This window comes from Ornithodoros turicata, chromosome 2, assembly GCF_037126465.1.
Source record: "Ornithodoros turicata isolate Travis chromosome 2, ASM3712646v1, whole genome shotgun sequence".
Taxonomy (NCBI): Eukaryota; Metazoa; Arthropoda; class Arachnida; order Ixodida; family Argasidae; genus Ornithodoros; species Ornithodoros turicata.
Genome location: NC_088202.1, coordinates 119,253,731 through 119,271,855, shown reverse-complemented (window position 1 = coordinate 119,271,855; position 18,125 = coordinate 119,253,731). Strand labels below are relative to the sequence as shown.

Genomic DNA, 18,125 nt, shown 5'->3' with positions numbered 1-18,125 from the left:
AATCCACTTGGTTGACTCAGAAACGATTTTTAAATGTTCGCGCTTCCGGCGTGCACGGCAATCCCCGCAAGGCGCCGACACTGGATGACGTCACCCGGATAAACCAACCATCAGGAGGCGCTCCTTCCCGCCGCAGATTCTGTGTGTGTCTGAGCGTGCGGCTGCCCCTTTTTCTTGTTGTCTTGTCGCGTTTGCTTTGAAGCACTTTGAACCACAGCGTGTGGCCTAGGATTTCACGCCGTTGACGTGCGATGCCAGGAAACCGGTGCTACGTGCTCGGGTGCAGAGAGACCTATAACGCGAATCCCGAGCTTACATTTCACCGACCTCGCAATGGCGAAACGAAACGAAAGTGGGAGGCAGCGATCGCCAGCCACTACTGTGGTGTGGCCCAAGGATTGAATGTTTCACGCGTCTGTTCCTGTCATTTCGCCGACGACGCCTAATTTGATGAAGATGTATTGCAAGTTCGGCTTGGGCTACGGCAGAAACAGAAGCGGCTGAAGATTGACGCCGTGCCTACCACCCCTACCACATTCGATCAGGAACAAGGGCAGGAACCAGTAACGGAGGTAAGTGACAATTTTGCGTGGTCACAGCTATACGCTGCGATGAAAAATATCAGCTGTCACAGTAAACATCATCGCGAACACCTGGCCTCGCCGCCGATTGTAACGTCACAGTCACACCGGCTACTAATGTACACGAATTATTACAATGATTGCAGCATCCTGACGCAATAGTACGCGTACTCTAGAGAAAAAAGATTGGTGTGTTGTTGCGGTGCTAATTGTCGCCAGTATTATGCAGGAGTAACGTAGCACTCCCACATGACAGCATTATTCTAATCTTATTGCAGCTAGTGGATGTTTCTACAGTTCATAGTGTAAGCCTGATGGCAGCATTCAGGGATGTGAAAGCATCGCAATCTGTGTTTGGCTACGTCCGAGACACTTGCATCAGTATTCTACTTCAGCCTTGTTGCTAATTTCTGGCTCTATTTCAGGCGGCAGCAAGCACGTCAACGGAATCAACTGGATTTGGTATGTTTTGTCAAGCCACGAAAATATTGCAATTCTTTTTGCACGTCCCACAAAATAATGGATATGTACGAGTCCTGAAAATTGTAGAGTTCTGTGAAAGGAATCTTGTGTGATGCGGCTGCCAGCGTTTATAACGTAATGTCGACAGGAAAATAACTGTGCCAGTGAAATAGGGACCGCAAAGGGGAAGATTTATTTGCACAGTCATTTTTATATTTGTTATTGTACCTGCTAAGCCCTCAACATATTTTTTTGAGTGTTAACACTCAAGGCCATATTTCAGATGTGGAGGTCATGGCTGAAGCAAGTGCTGGGGACCCACTTCCCACTTCACGGCGCATCTCACAAGGGGGTTGTCATCCCCTGATTCCAGGAAGAGGAAAACAATGGACACAGACTTGCATAGCGTATTAGTACACCAGATATGGATCTGCCAACATGAACCCTCCTAACATCCCTGTGGCAGCGTACCTGTAACCGCCCAGACTTCACACCACATTAATGTAGAACCACAGCACAACATAATAAAATAGCTTAGGTTTATTTGCCTCCCATACATAATGGGAGGCAAATAAACCTATGCTATTTCGTTATTCCCACTCCGTCATACTCCACTGTACAATAAATCGATACAATTATAGGGTCATTCTTTATTCCCGTCACTACTCCGCATTGAAAATCTGCACAGAATTCAAAATATTCCCACCTTGGCACTAACTTAGTGCAGTACAGTCTGGATTTGATGCCAGAGCTAATACTGCCACGTGTAGTAGTTTTTGCTGTACAGATGGGTAGACAGTCTGTTGACTGCAACTGGAGATACAGAGTGACAAGACAAAACATCCCCCACACTGCAATGACGAAAAGACGAAAATTGCAGCAAGACGAAAATTTTGCTGACATAGGCACACTTTGTGTAAATGAGCCCTTGGCCATCCCCCTTGCCTCCCATCAGAGGTTTTGGAGGATACTATAGGTGTGTGGTGTACGGATAGGTTTATCCGTACACCAGACACCAATAGGATCCTCCTAAACCTCTGATGGGAGGCAAGGGGGATGACCAAGGGCTCATTTACACAAAATGTGCCTATGTCAGCAAAATTTTTGTCTTGCCACTACATGTCTCCAGTTCCAGCCATCAGTATGCACCAGCTTGTCTCTCTTGTCAAGACACCCTTGCTTCGATGGTCCTAACGCTGATAGCCTTGATAGGACGTAGATGGGAACTCCCTCCTGATGGCTCGGACAACGCATCCAGGAACCTGTCGTCTGTTCCTTGGACCAAGGTATCCCCAGACCCATCTCGTGAATGACGAGTATGCCGTGAACCTCAGGCAGCTGGAAAAGACAAATCCACATGACATTTCTTTTTGTTTAGCATTATATCTTGTGGGCATTTGCATACCTGCCAAATCTCCCACAGTGTTGGGAAGACAATGGCCAGAACAGAAGAACAGACACTATCCCAACCTTGGAGTTCAAAGCCTGTGCATTCCTTTCTTAGTTCCGGGGTCCCCCGCACTTTGAATGTGGAAGGTTGGCAGGTGTGCAACATAGTAGAACAGAAAAATGGTCCGCCTCTTTCAGGATGAACCCGATTCCAACAGCTAACTCCCTCCCGAACCAGCTTCCCTCCAATTCCGGCAAAATCCAATTTCTCCCACAATATATTACTCTTACATTCTTCAGTAACATGCTCCCTCCCCCCCTTTATTGGCACCTCAAATGCTTCTGTTTTTAGACTTGTAAGACTATCCTTCAGAATTCCCACTGGATATCTGTCAATCAGGGTTTTGTGTTGCCAATCAGGCCATGGCTAACTGGCATAATTGAGAGCATGTCGAGACTAGCTGAGGCGACTCTGTTGCTTCACTTTTCCTAATGGAATTGTTGGACCAGGATTCTGGGTCGTTCCACGGCTGTCGGCCACGCTTATGATTTACGGGGGACAAACTTGTGTAGGCCAAAAAGCTGCTGAGAATAGCCGCCCTTATGTATACAACCCCTGTCCACTTTAGGTTCGACAATTTGCGTAACCAACAACACCCTACTAGCACCCAAGTTTACCCTTCCGAATCTTGATGGGAGGTCATTTAAACCGAAAAAATCATTACGGTCGTAATCATAGCAAACGGAAGAGCACTGCAGCAGGCTTACCTGTGGTCCTGGGGATTGAGTCGCCTAAAATGTTGATCATAGCGGCAGAATTGAGGCGCGTACACCACTATAGAAGCTCCCTACGGAGGCAGATGTCCATGAGTAATGGGTGTTGTATTATGCACTGCACGGCGGCACTGTTGCACATTTCTACCACCCTGGCAACAGAATGGCAACACAGGCGCTCGTTGGGCTCCTGTGGGTCGCAGACTCCACACAGACACCTGCCGACAACAATTTCAACATTCTAAACTGTTTCGCACATCCGACGGCAACCATGCAAATAGATACGTCACCTGAAAATGTCATCCCGCGGGTTAGCCGCAGCCACATCTCGTGCATGGTCGGCGGGTTCCAGATGCATTGGGTCCGTAGTGTATGGGTCATCATCCAGCATTAACTCGTCGCCGCTACCGCTTACGTGTTCGTCAGAATCTCCCCTAGACAGAGAAACATGACTCTCATTTTCAGACTCCATGTTTGCTACCTTCGCCTTCGCTTCGCGATCGCCAAACAGGCGCGCGGCTCGCATTTACCCAGCGCGCGCGCTGATTGGCCTTATCCGGGTGACGTTTGCTCCCACTTTTAGAGAGCGAGGGCGCAAGGATTCCGGTTTCCTTTTCATCGGATTGCGCGGAAAGTACGCCGCGGATCGAAATGGTATTTTCGGGCCCATTTCAGTGGTCGGCAAGGAATTAGAATTCGCATTAGTTTCGAAATTGACCTCGGAGAATGCGACTGTCCCTTTAAACTCTGTCTTGGCCTTCCTCGAGCGACGTCAAACGCCTTAGTCATGGCAGAAGCACGGGAACCACCTGTATCAGCTCTCAGGATGCAAGAAACTTCCCCCACTACGTGTGGCTGGCAACGCGCCACCATCGCCATCCTCAGCTTCCAGCCATTATGAGACGTCACCACTCTTCCTTTAAACGAACTATCCAGAAACAACGTGGTCTTATTCCGAAGCACAAGCCACTTGCATTACCGGGTATCCCAACACGGGCTCTACAGCCTCCTGACGTAAGATTTAATGTGCCTGGATTTCCGGGAAAGAACGATATACCAACGCATGTTCTTTTCCAGTTCAGTCTTAAGTTACTAAACAGCACCGCAAGCAGAATACAGATTTTCACGGATGCATCTACGACATCATCCGGTTCCTCATGTGCGTTTGTTTGAGTATGTGTTAGAGACAGTCCGGAGGCGAGTATCGAAGGAGCGGTGTGGCTGGCTAACGTCGCCACTGCTTCGGCCGCTGAACTTCATAGAGTCCTCTTGGTACTAAGTTTTATCCACTCACGATCTTCAGTTGCTCGCTGGATCATCTATAGCAACTCAAAATGTGCGCTAGAGACTCTGATTTCCATGTTTACTACAGGATTTCTGGCATCGGCAGCACAAGATGTCTTGCACACATACGATGCGGCAGTTTTAAAAGGTCATGACGTCCAATTGCAGTTTATTGTTGTTGTTGTTGTTGTTGCAGTGGATCCCCAGTCATTGTAGTATTGCTGTCAACAAGGCTACGGACGCTGCTGCCCGCAGGGCTCTTCAACTCAGGCGCGTCCAACTGATTCCCATTTATTTCACAAAGGGTGACGCGGGGCGAATGCTAAACGAGCCCAAGCAACAAGTGCGCAGCACCTCCTGGCTAACAGGATCTGCTCGGTGCTTATAAGTCCTAAACGTCACCACAACAGCACTGGGCAGCTGTCTCGGCCTTATTGGGCCATCATCAGCAATGTCCGTACAAGGTTTCGGCCTTATTAGGCCATCATCATCAATTCTGTACAAGGTCGATCCAGAGTTACGCTTTCGAGTACCATCTTCCTTCATGCGACAAATGACGACTGTCCTACATAGGCTACGGCTCAATGTACCGTACAGCGCACGTCTTCTCTTCAAGAGTGCGAGAATGTGTAGAGCGTTTGACTTTCAGTTTGATTATAGAAACAAAAACGGAAGATGTTGATCTCGTCGCCTGACAAATTCTGCTACTCCCACAAAGGAAATGAAATGAATGAAAGGAGAAAGAAAACTGTAAAGATGAAAAGGTAAAAACAGAAAGACATCACTCCTCCAAGTCACCGAACTGTACGTGCACATGACTGTACGTGACAGGCTACATGCCCTAGAAGTGAACTGACTTGCAAGAAACTAACAGGAACGGGGAACTCGACGACACATGCCTAGAATGCGGTCCTAAAATACAGATTCCATATCACTGCTGGACACCATCGGACTTCGATCGTTATTGTGACGGGGCTCGTTATGTTATTCCCCACATTCCCACCAGCAATGGGGTAGAGTATCGCCTGTGGCGATGAACCTCCCCACTCTCCAAAGTCAAAATAAAGTTGTTGTTATTCCATATCACTGCTCACTATGAAGCTGACAAGCGCTGATAACGCCGCGTCTCTCTTCTTGGGTTCCCATAGCACCTTGACTATATCGAAGGTTCTATTGTCCAAGCGGGCTAGAGCAGACTTCAACGTTGCTCTTTGGGATCTTGTGCAGTGCATAACGATGTGTTCCGTGTTTTCCACAGATGCACACACACTGGACAGTTTGCTGAACTAGCCCTGCCGACTTTATGGAGAAACTGTTGACAATACGGAATGTTAAGGCGAAACCGATGCAAAAGTGTTTGTATAGGTCGCTGTATGCTGGAGGGAATACCGAATTTCAGCTCCGGGTCAATCTGATGAAGCAAAGATGACCGCCTGTCGACTTGTAACCATTGCCTTCTGCATATGTCTTCTGTCAGCAATTTTAACACGTGTTTCACATCTGACCTGGAATATGTCACCGTGTGTTCCGTTGACGATAGGTGCGCTGTGTCTGCTATCTCATCTGCAGCTTCATTACCCCGTATGCCAACATGTCCAGGAATCCACTGAAGCAGAATGTCGTGGCCAGTATCTACTGCTTTCTTGTATGCGATAAGAATGTCGCGCACTATTCGCGCCATACAGCCACTTTCCAAGAATGAAGTTATGGCTTGAAGGCCGGCCTTTGAATCGCAATATATGACCCATTGCGTGGGCACCTGGCGTGCGGTCACATACTGCATTGCCAGCTGTATGGTTACCAATTCCGCTGTTGTCGACGATGTTCTGCGGGAAAGCCTTGCCATTCCTTCTCTACTATGCTGTGGTAAACGCTTGTTGTAGGAAAATTTAATACGACGTGGAACGGTCAGTACATGGACAGCGCCTCAAAACAATATTTACAATTTATGAGCTATGCCTATGAGGCTATGAGGGGCGATACATGCATTGCTACGCTGATACAAGAGGGATATGCACTATTTACATTCGATGAAGCATGAGACGAGTGATGGGAGTGATGAGTGATGGGAGGGGTACTGTTCACGGAAGGACACCTCGGACAGATACGGAGCCCCCTTGCACCAAAAGCGAAGGGTGGAACCGCCACCGCTCCAGAAACTCGTCGCCGCCGAGTGCAAAAGTTCTTGTTGCAAGCTATTCGTCATGAGAATGCACAGTTGACGAACCAGCAGGAAAACCGGGATGTTCCGCCGCCGTTGAGCGACAGCCTTGCAACGGGCCTTGCACAACACTGCAGCGCCACACGCAGTGAACAGCACACTCAGCCTGTTTGGGCACCTTTGATCACACTGCACGGGACAAAGCACATTCGTGCAACGTCTAACCAAGTGCCAGAAGATGCGGGAAATGCGGCACTCGAAGAGCACGTGGTAGTTTGTTTCTGCCCTGCCGCAGTACGGGCAGGCCTCAGTTGATGTGATGTCCCACGCATGCAGCCGGTCGCGTGTGGGAAGTATCCGCCAGGCAAAGGACCAAATGATGTCGCGCAGTTGACCAGGAAGCCACGGGCCGACGAACGATGTCCAAGAGACGCCTGAAGCATAGTCCACCCGTCTTCTAAGGCTCTCAGTGGTTGCGGCAGTCCAGCAAAACTGGTTTGGTCATCGTTGAAAGCGAAGTGGATTGCAAACTGGAAGCAGCGGGGAGCAGAGACGAGACCTTCTGATAGTAAGCCCGAACCGCCGCGTGAAATCGGTGAGGAGCTGCACGATGGCCATGTTGGAGAGCGTCCCGCCAGAGGCCGAGCAAGACTTTAGTTGGAGAGTCCGCCGCACTGAGAATTCGCAGTGTGGTGCTGAGCGTAATGCCCCGGTTCATCAGCCCAACATCAGGAAGGTTCACTCCGCCAGCAGACTGCGGGAACGAAAGCATGGTTCGCGAGACTGATCCCCTTCGCTTCTTCCAGAAGAACGACGAGAGGCATGAATGGATGCGCGTCACAGCAGCGTGTGGGGCGATCGAAACATGACTGAGATGCCACACGCGCCCGAGGAGAACACTACGCACCAGGTAGGACCGCTCGTGATACGATAGTTCATAGTAGCTTGCAGAGTCGCATTTCACTTGCACCTCTTCAAGAGCCGCTGACCAATTGTCAGCAGTTGGCCTGCGTGTGTTAAACACCACACCAAAGATCTTAAGCTATGAGGCGCACACGAACGGCAATGACATATACTGTGCCGGACTACCGAGTGGCATACACTACGTCTTCCGATAATTCAACGCTCCTCCAGAGACAGCCGCGTAGGATTCGTATACGCGCATAACCTCGACTGCTGCGCTTTCGTCACGCAGAAGCAAGGTTATATCATCCGCATATGCGGCCACTTTCCATTCCCCAGAGAAGGGGAGGGGAAAACCACGAATTCGCTCAGCTGTGCCGATGTTCCACAGTAGGGGATCGATTGCCAAGGTGAACAAGGCTGGCGAAAGGGGACAACCTTGCCGCACACCTATAGACACCGAAAACTGTCCGGAAAAACGCTGGAGGAGGTACAGGCTGCTCCGGTGATTACTGTACAATTTCTTGATGACACCAATCATCCACTCTGGGAAACCGTACACCTCCAGCACAGTGAACGTGTAGCTGTGGGCGACACGATCGAATGCCTTCTTTTGGTCGAGAGACAGCAGGCAGCCGTGGGGAACGGTCGGGGCCACGTAGTGCAAGGCATCCCGCAGACCGGATAAGGTGTCGTACATTGTGCGTCCCGGCACGGAGCACGTCTGCGAGTGGTGGATGACTGACGAGAACACACATTGCATCCTGCTTGCCAGCACGGAAGTTACGATCTTATAGTCACAAACATTTGTTACAACAACAACAACATAGATGAATGGATGATGATGATGATGTGGGATGTTTCCCTGCGTTGAGCGCAGGACCCTACCCCATTCCAAAAAGGTTCACATGAAAGGATGACGAGGGAAGGAAATTCCTACAGTTCGTGAAGGAGGCCGGTGGCCCTCGGAAAGGAAAGAAAAGGAAAGTTTGTTACAAGCCTTTGGTACAACAAGCTGATACTGGTTAGCGTTTGGTACAACAAACGCTGATAAAGACCCAGACGTTGACGTCGACCCGTCTGTGAAAATTGCGGTCTTAGCGCGATGGCTTTCCCATCAGAGATGGTAGTGAAGTCTTTTGGTGATATACACCAGGAACAGTTCGCGCGATACAAGGAAGTTGCAATGTCCACGGAGGATAGACCGCCGTTAATGTCAGTTATGCTTTTGGTAAAGCACTGCGATATAGAGCGACCACGTTGATGAATTGCTAATTTCGACGTTCTTTTTTTTTTAATTCCGTGTTAGCACCGCGAAGAAGCGGGTGGTGTACATTCTCTACTCCCACGGATTTGGTCACAGGGTTAAAAAAGTAGCGTCTTTCTTTTCCGTAGTTGTTTTTTGCTGCCCCTTTAAACTGGCCAGAATCATCCACGCGGTAAATAGACCAGGAACCAATGAAGAATGTCATGTCAATCACCGAAACAAATTTGTTCTATGCAAAAGGGGTGTTATATACTCTCTTCAGCTATCGTGCTGAGAACAATATATCGGCCAGACGTCACAATGTCTAAACGTTCGGCTCCTCCAACACAGGGCAAAAATTCGAGCTCAGTCAGATGACATGCCTTTAAGGCTAAAAGACCACCTACGCTCCTGCCCTACATACATTCCTCTCTACCACAATGCTTCTGTTCTTCACAGCCATCATTGCAGGCTTCGACGCGAGATTGTAGACGCGACCTTCATACATCATTCTTCCAATAACGTGAGTCAGAGGTCAGTCAACCTGTCACTGCTAGAGGTCGCCTTTGTTGCCCGGGACTTTCCTGACTAGTGTTTTTTGTGTGCCCAAATAAAATCAGTTGCTAGTTGAACGTCTCCGTGTCCTTGTCCCTCCGGGTTCTTAATCATGTTCAGCCTTCTCTTCAAACTGGGAAAGCGAGACCCTCCGAACTGTAGTGAGTGCGGCGTTGTAGAGGACATAGAACACATCCTTCTCAGGTGTCGGAAATACGTTGATGCTCGAAGGGTATTGGAGGCGGGCCTCTCTCGTGTGGACTCCTGAGCCTTCGACTTCGCGAAACTGTTAGGTCCTGCGTCGTCCGACAAGGCTCTGAGGGCACTTGAAGACGTTCTACATATAACCGGGCTTATGGACATTCCATGACTCGCTGAATGTGTGCTGTGTGTGCCCCCAGCGATTCCGACATTTTACACTCACTAGGTCGAAACTTTTGAACTACATATTGAACTCCATCATCGTCATCAGCTCTGTTCATCATCTATCATCCGTTTGTAATTTCTGTGTGTAAGCGCACTGGGGCAGCCAGATCGACGTCGTCGAAACTCACATCCCCATTTTTTTCTTTATCACATCACCATCACGATCATCGTGGTGAAAACAACCTAAATGGCGCTGTTGCGAAGAGCGGTTGAAACGATGCTCTCCACACGACCACGCAGCACTGCAGCGACCGGGATTGCACCGCCCTGATCTGCAGCACCATCCGCTTCAGTTGTTAGAGCCGCCCGTCACAGCTTACCAAAACCGCTGAACACTCACCATGTACCTTTTCCTCACTCGCTGTTTTCCATATTCTTAGACAGTTACTAAGGAGTACGTGCTTGTCGGTTTCTTTTCCTTATAATACGTTCGCACGAAGCAGTTTAAATCCTGCTCCAAGCCTGTTTGAATCCTATGATACATCTCGGTAATTCACGCCGCTCGTGCTACCTTTCTAAAAGAATTACGAAACTCGCGTAGCGAGACGTTTGCTACAGAGTGGGGGACAGACAACGCATCACAGCTAATGTACACTATCAAATTGAAATGCTGCCGTGAGCATAATGCCTGTGGAAGCTTTCAGTATCCGCGAAGTGCGCAGTAAACACGAACAGCAGTGGCGAGACTGCGAGTGACGCGCACAAGCAACATTCTGCTGATTCAATTACTTGCTCCCGTAAACTGACTTTCGGGTTTCTTTTGCTCTTTTTCCTTGCCGCTGAGAGTCAATACGTAGTTTATCGACGCAAGCGCCTGCATTCAGCGCCGAATACTTCTTCGAGACTCCAACCTCTCGAACAAGAATGGGCCCGGAATAACTCCAGAGGCATTCAAATCAAATTCAATCTGTGTGCTGTGAAGCGGCGGTGAAAGCACGAGAATCACAAAGAGAAAAGAAGACGGACGAGGCCGAGGAGGCTCCAAGTGTGTACTTGTTTGCACAGAAGGAATGAGAGTCGTGAACAATCGTGAACGCTGTCGTGAACGCTCCCCTTCTCTCTCTCCCTCCCTTCTTACTAATTTCTTTCTCTCTACTTTTCTAATTTCTCATTTCTTCTAATTTCCGACCCTCTCTATGCTTTCTCTATTACTCCCCCCTCTCCCCTTCCCCCTTTCACAAACGAGTAAAACTTGCCGCCCTGTCTGAGCAGGCAGACCTCACTCCTCTTCCTTTGAACACCACCACCACCACCACTATCATCAAGGAATGAGAGAAATAATGACGCAGAAATAACGAAACAGTCCTTATGCCGAACGTCAAATGTTGCGAGGGTTCAGAGGTTTCTCGAAAAGGACATCAGTGCGGAAAACAAGTAAGTATGTATTGTCGTATGTTTGCTAAGCACAGTATCCTAAGGAACCCCGCCATCTGTAGGCAACGAGCGATCCGTGTTCTTGTGGAAATATTCACAGAGCATTCAGGTCGACAACAAATCTTGAAGCCTGGCAAATTGAGAATAACCCAGTGGAACTCAGCGACTCCATCACAGGAACCTCTCGCATACATGTTTATCAGATATTTCACTTTCCTTCCGTTTATTCACTATCCAAGCTTTTGCTATGTCATTTCTTCATTCACCACATCCTCATCATTCATTCATCTATGTTGTTGTTGTTGTTGTTCTTCATTCACATTTCCAACGACCAACCCGTCACTAGACGGTCTGTTACAAATGGACTCGGCTATAGCCGGGCCCACCTTTTGTGGAACCATCATTTCCATGATTTTCTTTCATTCGACAATTTCAAGAACGCTGCGAAACTGTCACCCTCAAACATGTGTGAAATATGGGCATCTGTTACTGCCTTATTTTCACCGCCTTTGCAAACCGCGTAAGAATGTTCTGCAAATCTTTTTCGGCCAGTCTGATAAAAAGTATATGGTCAATATGTAGTTATAAATACAGTTATCGAAAACAAGAGGAGCCAGTAATTCGCTACATACTACGCTACCGTGGTAGCATGACACACACTTGATGAACCTTCCAAGAAAACGTCACATTTCTCTCCCCCTACGAAAGAGACGCGTATAATGAACAGCACAAATAGTTCACAAACAGTTCACAACTGTTCACACAACTGTTACAACACACATATATTATTGCTTCGACCTGTCACCTGATTTCCGCTGGCCTTGCACAAAATCTCGCGAACTTTTTCGAATTTCTGCTCAGGCAGTTTATGCGCAATGAAGCAGCAGCTCCTCTCCCTTCCCCGGCCTTCTTATTTTTCTTCCCTCATCTTCATCCTGGAGGAGAATTTGAAAGTTTTCCGGGAATACTTATGTTATAGTTCACCATACTTATGTATACCCCCCCTCCCCCCCCCCCCCCCATTGCGAGCTCTCATCACCAAAAGCTTATGCGGCATCCACATTTCAATTTCCCCGGCTCCGCTCCTCCAGGCCATGTAATCTATTAGAGTCTGACAGCGATGCAATATAATTTATTCCCCCGTACTGTAGCGCGGCGATACCTTCTATCACAGGGGTTATAAAAGTATATGCAATAAGGGTGGGTATGCATTGATGGGTGTCCAAATCAAATGTGTGTATGCTTTAGCGAAGCCAGGCTTAAGCCAAAGTATAAAAAGTTGGCTCATCATGGGCTTTCTGCATGAAGATGTAGCGTACGCCGTGTACGTATTAGGCGCTGCAGTAGTGTAGGTCGCACCTACGATCTGGATATTTGTTTAATACAGTAAATGGAATGTAGGAGTAGTCGCAAACTGTTGCCATTTATAGATTAAGTTAAATAAGAAGAATACAAAAAAAAGAATATGTACATCAATCCCGAAGCGATCAAGAGCAGTACTGGTAATCAAGTGAGAATAAATGTTAGCAGCAAACCAGACCATGGAAGAAACTGAGGGAGACAAATGCAGAATAAATAAATAAATAGTGCGTTTATTTTCTTATCTGAGACAAGACAATTTCATTTCATATCGTTTCATTTCCCTTTACTGAGTTGCCCAAAAAGAGCACATGGCCTTCTAAGCGGTGCAACAAAACAGGAAAGTCCATCGATGAAAAACAAACAAGTGCTTTGTTTTTACACGACGTTAGGTAACATAGACCTAAAAGTGTTAGGAGAATCGAAAATATAGACCTGTAAAAATATAGATCTGTGTCAGCCATCTGATTATTTTTGTATATACGTTTCATATATGATTAAGGTAGGTGTTAGATACTTTTAAAATCAAAGAGTGTCAAAAGCGTCTTACGGGAGCATAAAAAGAGAGGGATTCAAGCAAACGCGGACAGTTCAATGATCCATGCACATTTGATACATTTGAAAACAAATGTAAGGCCACGCTTCATACGTCTTTGATTTAAGGTTTCATTGTTACACAGATTAAGAATTCGTGTATATTCATAGTAATACCGTCGACGTAAGTACCTGTCAAAATATATGCGAATAAATCTGCGTTGTACACTTTCAATATGATAGGAGAGAACTGCACCAATACAATTCCATACCACTGAGCAATATTCCAATGTGGGGTCAACATGAGATCATGCAGTGCGGATCGCTAAAGCCTCGAGTGATTCTAGTTATTAACCCCAATACAGAGTAGGCCGAACTAACAGTATCACTAATATGATGAGTGAATAAACAGGGTACACACAGTGAATAAACAGAGAAATGCGTACAGGACAAGGCGGCAATACCAGTGCGCACTCAATGCTTTGGAACGACTGTTTTAAATTTATTACATACAAAATTGAACGTTTTTGCTCGTTAACGTTTCGTGGCCTTTCCTAGCAGAGTTTCCTAGGTTGCTGGTTCGTGTGGTGTCGGATTATTTGCACAGCAAATTTTGGCAATGGATATTTCCACGTACATGCTCGTTTCGGGGGGGGGGGGGGGGGGATAGGATGTCTTTCCGGATCTTGCCCCTTCGGACTATTTTTTGTTTCCAGACCTGCAAGAAAGTTTGAAGGACAGCGATTCTCGGAGGGCTTGGATGTGATAAGAGCAGCCAAAGCATATTTCGGAGAGCAGACGTCGGATTTCTTTTTTTTTTTTCGACGGTTAAAAAACCTTCTGGAACGATGTGCGAAGTGCGTTGAACTACGGGGTAAGTATGTCGAAGTTATTACTTCTTCCGTGTCCTACCGATCCCTTTTCAGCACAGCGTCGTAGAGACCTCTAACTTCTATATGTGCAAAACTGTGGGGTCTCTGCACGGTTAAATCCCATGGTGCGGTTCACTGACGTTTTGTAGTCGGTACAGAAAACAAGCGCTGCAGAAAACAGCGAACTTACGAGCGGGTCCTGAAATTTTTGTCCACGCCCACAGTCACAGTTGCTTCGCGGGGGTAAGACGGAACCTTCTTGCGCAAGTAAAATTTCTATGGCCGCATGAAGATAAAAAAGGAAAGAAATAAGTAAAAACTGCGTAAATAACAAAGAAACAGATCAGCGTACCGACGTAGAACCCACACGCTTGCCCACACCACCGCAAGTCTAACCAATGCAATGTTTCAAATCAAATGGCAAGGGGAGCAAATTCCGTTATACACGTACAAAATACAAATGCGGGTGCAATAAAGAGCCGAGGGCAGTGATTTTCGAAGGCGAAACAAAAACGCCCCTTCCTAAACCCCCTGAGACGCGTATTACGATGTTTTCAACTGCGTGACACCCCAAGTATTAAAAATGCTGATGGGCCTGTAGGAGGGAAGGCTGCACGCATGCCGGGATTCTCTTCTTTTGTTGCAAAATCTGTCATGCGGTTCTGATGCCCGGAAGGAAGGAAGGTAACATGGTGCAAAAAACACATTTTTTCTCCTTCGATTCCCCGTCAGGGCAGGACCGCACCATCGGTTGTTCTGGGAAGCCACGTTGGCGTGTTAAAGGAGCTGCAGACAGTGGAGCTGACGTAATGTGAAGCCTGCCGTGTGTTGTCTCTCTGCTGCGTTACTTTGGGTTGATTGGAATAAGGGCTGTCTGTGTGTCCCGCTTCTTCACCTTGATGCGGTGTGTTCCGGTGCCTCGTCGTCGGAGCTGAAGGGTTGTGTAAAGCAGCTGTTTCGAACGTCTATAACATGACAGGTTTTCGGTAATGTTTTTTTCTAAAGCGGTGTAAAAGCCGTGGCAGATACGAGCACAAGCTGACAAAAATGTGTATTCGTCAATGGGGAGACTGTGATGAACTGAAAATGGACACACAAAGATTTTCTCTCAAAATATTTGTGCATTGCTGACTTACGGAACGAGTCATTGTTAGCTGAGCTCGTCTTCCTTAACGTTTGGCCTAAAACTCCGCAGTCTGCCTATAATATAGCTTTCCTGGAACAATCGCACGAGCTAGAGAAGATAAGGAACGATAAGTCTTAACATTGTGGCCTGACACTCCGATCATCGGGCAGAGCCAATAAAACAACAGGAAGCTAAATAAAAATGATTGAGAAGTTTAACTGTCTTTCTGGTTTCTCTGGCGAAGCTCTCTAAGTTTTACTTGTGCGCAGAACCACCAAAGCTATCCCTGACGTAGGCATAGTACGATGCACTAGACATCACTCGTGGCTTTTGCGGACGCCGACGAAAGGTTTGGCATTGCCGCTAGACGTCGCAGCACTTTCCGTGACGGTTTGCAAATTTGTTTGTAAAATGCTTGTGATATGTTTGAAGAAAGGTTAAACAGTGGACACAGTTTTTGACACGTTTCAAAGTGGTTTCTTTATTTCTTGCTTCGTTTCTCATTGTAAGGGAGGACAAAACGATCAAAAAACGGCGCAAGAACAACACACGGGACAAATAACAACACGACGCCGAACTTCCAACTGTTTAATAAAAAGGAAAGAAAGCAAAACAGCCTACAGCGTGCAAACCAGCCCCCTCACAGCTATAGGTCAGCATCCTACTAATTGTAGACACCCTATCTCTTCCGCAGTAAGGCTGATAGAGGAAACTAACTAGCTCAATTTTTGCAATCTGCCTTGCAGGGAGACGGAGACCAGGCTACTATAGAAACCTATCACCCTATCGCGGTAATAAATTGGGGATGTAAAATAACAGAACAAGTTATTACACAACACCTGCTGTCCGCTATAAAGTACAGTGTCGACGAGCACCAAACGTAGTGCGTCAACGGACATGCAATATTTACGGATGGCTGCCTTATTTGCGACGCGCATTCTACAACGCAAGAATTTGACGCGATTATGGCTCTGAATAAAGCAGTGACGTGTTATGTTTTTCTTTTAATAATTATTATTAACTGGAAAGGGTTTAGAGCACTAAGGTTAGCCAACTACACGTAAAAGATGGGTGTTCAACATTCAACGCCTAGTCTGGATCGTGTCACAGGCCCTTCTCACCGTGCAAAACAGATCGCAGTCCCACATGCATATAAAAAATAGAATGGTATTTGCGTTTCTTACTGATTGGCTTGGTTTGTCCCATCCTACAGTTGGCAATACGACTACCATGCACTTCCGAATTTAATGCGATGTTCCGTCTGCGGCTTTGACAGAAGGGTTGAACTGCCGTGGATAATGCCAGCCTGTCAAAGAATGCGTGTTTTTAAACGAACAGTTTCCATCGTTGCTGCGCTGGATTGGGCCAGGGACCAAGCAATTTCGATAGGGAGAAGGGGCGAGAGTCCAGCTGACAAAGGGACTCTGAGAGTGCGGTTCGGGAAGGTTGGTCGGACTTGGATCGTTATTGTGAAGGGGTTTCGTATTTTATTCCCCACATCCCCACCAGCAATGGGATAGAGTATTGCTTCTGGCGATGAACCTCCCCACTCTGCATCTCAAAATAAAGTTGTTGTTGTTTCCATCGATCGCTGTGGGGACAACATGACCAGGAGCCAGCTGTAGCCGACAGCAGAAAGCACGATCGCTATTTTGTGGGCAGCAAGAGACCTGAACAGACAGGCCATTGCGTCAATGCAAACCGTTCGCTCTGTTGTTGAGGCCTCATGATATGATCATGCCAGATGATGATCCACGTGATCCCACGTACACAACAACCGCTATCTATCAGCTGTAGAGGGAACGACAAACCTGCTGCACCTCCTACCAGCAGGTCCACTGCTACTTCACTTGCAGTCTGTTCATATATCATGTTTTATGTCAGAATATTTGTGAAATGCTAATTTTAGTCTAATCTTCCTGCTTTTACCTATAGTCACTAACCACCATTGTCTTGGCGCACTATGGCCTCAGTTGCTTTCGCGCCATAAAAACTCAAATCATCATCATCACCACTTCACTTAAATTATTACTGCTACAACTAACGATACTCTTCTGCTTCGTTTTTCCAATTTCTAACATTCAGCAATCACCTCAGAAATATCACGATTTTCGCGACTTTTCGAGCGTATAAAGTAACCGAAGCCTTGGAGCAAAAAAATAAAAAATAAGTCAAAAGAAATAAAATGAAAAAAAAAACCTTAGAAATTCCATATGATGTCTTCACGGTCTGTGTCTCCACATATACAGAAAGCTCTTTCACCATTTGTGCAAGCTTGATCTGTGCATTTTTCAGAATATGGTTCAAGTGTGCTTCCTCACAGCAACACTTTTAGTGTGCTCGTACTCCATTAACTTTGTTTCTTTGTTTCCTAAGTGGCGTTCTTTACACAACACAGTTGTACTTCAAGTTCGTCCCAGAAATATGGCAGAACAGAGATAGGATATCCTAGCATACCTTAAAATCGCGAAAAGTACTTTACCGATTCCAAGAAATCCGCCTTCAAACCTGTAAAAGAAGTGGCCCCACACAAAGTCTAATAAAAGACACAACTGTGTAACAAGACAGTTCTAAAAGCATTGACTCTATGAAGGTTTATACTACACGGAGAACAGGAAAAGATAGAATGGCGTAGATGCAGGCTAGCTGGTGGATAAACTTCATGATAGGTGGAGGAAAGGAAAGGATAGGTGGTGAACAGGAAAAGCTTTTTCGGAATATCGCAGAATTCGAAAGCGTGGATTACACGCGTACAGAAAACACGTGAAAACAATCGGCTCTGTATGGAAGCAACAGCACTGACATCACTTGAGGACGAAACTTTCATAACATGGGATGGCGCTTTTGAAACTAAGTGAGCTTCACACGGGCTGCGAGGGATTTATATATTAGGTGCAAGTACTTGGACTTTAGTGCAGATGGAAATCAATGTTTTCGGAACAAATTTTGACAGCCCTATTTAAATGCGGCGCAGAGACAAGCAGTAGCAGGGATAAACGGCGAATCCAAGGAACTAAGAAATCACCAGCATGCATGGCAGCCGTCACATGACGCTGTGGGTGCTCGGCTACGCCCTTGT

At 46.9% G+C, this 18,125-nt stretch overlaps 1 long non-coding RNA gene across 1 annotated transcript; it reads left to right on the top strand.

The window, feature by feature from the left end:
• Positions 1 to 276: 276 nt before the first annotated feature.
• Positions 277 to 1,683, top strand: LOC135383987 (uncharacterized). The gene is made up of 3 exons (XR_010420191.1): positions 277 to 572; positions 1,007 to 1,043; positions 1,327 to 1,683. It is a non-coding gene; the product is annotated as an uncharacterized LOC135383987 (long non-coding RNA).
• The last annotated feature ends 16,442 nt before the right edge of the window (positions 1,684 to 18,125 follow it).